General features: G+C 47.3%; 1 pseudogene; it reads left to right on the top strand.

The window, feature by feature from the left end:
• Window positions 1-2,044, top strand: part of LOC100962883 — a 69,256-nt pseudogene extending 67,212 nt beyond the window's left edge.
• The last annotated feature ends 294 nt before the right edge of the window (window positions 2,045-2,338 follow it).

Genomic DNA, 2,338 nt, shown 5'->3' with positions numbered 1-2,338 from the left:
TATTAATGTACACAGCTATGATTTAACAAAATAAATAAATAAATAAAAAATCAATGAGGTAGAAATAGAAAGAAACTTTCCTAAACTTGTAAAAGTTGTATTGCAAAAATATGGCAAAAATGCTATACAGAAATTTTAGACACATGCGATAAGGAAGAAGAGTATCATTACCACCTGTATAATTAGTTTTTTACTGCTGGTTAAACATCTAATGTTATCACTGGAAAATTCTCTAATGAAATAAAAGGAAAAATGTCAATATTAGAAGGGGAAAAAAAAGAAACTAATTTGTAGCTTTCATATGAAAGCTATAGCCCAATTATAGCCAATATGGGGAAGGGGGAGAGGGAGGGGAGGGGAGGATGGTGGAGGGAGGGTGATTGGTGGGATCACACCTATGGTCCATCTTACAAGGGTACATGGGAAATTTACTGAATGTAGAATATAAATGTCTTAACTCAGTAACTAAGAAAATGACATGAAGGCTATGTTAACCAGTTTGGTGAAAATATTTCAAATCGTATATAAAACCAGCACACTGTACCCCATGACTGCATTAATGTACACAGCTTTGATCTAATTAAAAAAAAAAAAGATAGAGTGGAGGGTAGGAGAAGAGCAGGGCGTCTGCGCAGCACACCGCCTCCCCTGCGCTCTTCCCCTGACTCCGCGGCCGCCCACCCGCACGCAGCCCACCTGCCCGCCACCAGAACACCTTCCCCCACGGCCACCTCAGTAAGTTCCCACTGAAACAAGGCCTCAGCAGGCGTAGACGTCCCTGCCTCAGGGCGAGAGAGTCCAAGCCATGTATATCTGGGTCGATGGCACGGGAGCTCTGCGCTGCGAGGCTGGCAGCTGGACTACCAGCCCAAGTGTGCAGAAGAGTTACCCGAGTGGGAATTTTTTTTTTTCTTTGCAGTTTTTGGCCAGGGCTGGGTTTGAGCCTGCCACCTCCAGCACGTGGGGCCGGTGCCCTACTCCTTTGAGCCACAGGCGCTGCCCCTGAGTAGAATTTTGATGGCTCACAGTCTGAGGGCTCCAACAGTGATAAATGCCTAGTGCTGCTGCCGTGTTCTGGGACCCCTTCCACAAGGACCCCGACAAGCGGGGGTTCTGTGACGTTTTCAAGTACAATCGAAAGCCTGTGGAGACCAATTTGAGGCACACCTGTAAGCGGGCATGGTGGGCACCCAGGAGCCCTGGGTTGGAATGAGGCAGGAATACACTCTGATGGGGACAAATGGGCACCCCTTCCTTTGCCCACCGACAGCTTCCCTGGGCCTCAGGTCCGGTCTTACTGTGGCATGGGAGCGGACAGAGCCTAGGGTGGGGATACCGTGGAGGCTTATGACCGAGCCTGCTCGTATGGTGGAGTCAAGATTGCCGGGGAAGTAAAGCCGAGGTCCTGCCTGCCCAGTGGGAATTCCAAATCCGACCCTGAGAAGAAATCGGCAGGGAGAGCGTCTTTGGGTAGTTCGTTTCATCTTGCATCCCGCGTGTGTGATGACTCTGCAGCGATAGCAACCTTTGATCCCAAGCCCATTCCTGGGAAGTGGAATGGTGCAGGCTGCCATACCAACTTGAGCACCAAGGCCACGTGGGAGGAGGATGGTCTGAGGAGGCCATCCAGAAACTAAGCAAGCGGCACAGCACTGCAATTAGCACCTGCGATCCCAAGGTGGGCCTGGACAATGCCCGGGCCTCGCTGGATTCCACAAAACCTCCAACATCAACGACTTTTCTGCCAGTGTAGCCAACCGTAGTGCCAGCATCCACATTTCCCGGACTGTCGGCCGGGAGGAGAAGGGTTACTTTGCAGACTGTCGGCCCTCTGCCAACTGCGACCCCTTCTCGGTGCCGGAATCCCTCATCCGCACGTGTCTTTTCAAAGAAACTGGCCATGAGCCCCTCCAGTACAAAACCTAAATGGATAGACTTCCAGCCATTGAGCCCCTGCTGGTTCCCCATCCCACTCCAAATCTTCCCCCTCTCCCAGTTGTCCCAATTGTAACTAAAAGGGTGGAACATCAAGATCTTTTTTTTAATTCCAAAAAAACAAAACAAAACAAACAAACAAAAAAACCTATCAAACTGAAAAGGAAGACACAAAATTGTCTTTATTCTCAGATAACATGATCATATATATATATATAATTCTAAGGAATCCATTAAAAAATGATAAAAGCTAATAAATGAGTCCAACACAGGGCACAGATACAAGAGCCACATTAAAAAAATCAATTGTAGTTCTAACTGCTTGTAACAAACAATCTGCAAATCAAATTAAGAAAGCAATTCTTTTCACAATAACATCAAAAAGAACGCTTAGGAATAAATT

The sequence above is a fragment of the Otolemur garnettii genome, unplaced genomic scaffold, assembly GCF_000181295.1.
Source record: "Otolemur garnettii isolate 467f Iridium unplaced genomic scaffold, OtoGar3 scaffold00053, whole genome shotgun sequence".
Classification (NCBI taxonomy): domain Eukaryota; kingdom Metazoa; phylum Chordata; class Mammalia; order Primates; family Galagidae; genus Otolemur; species Otolemur garnettii.
This window is presented reverse-complemented; position numbering and strand designations above follow the sequence as displayed.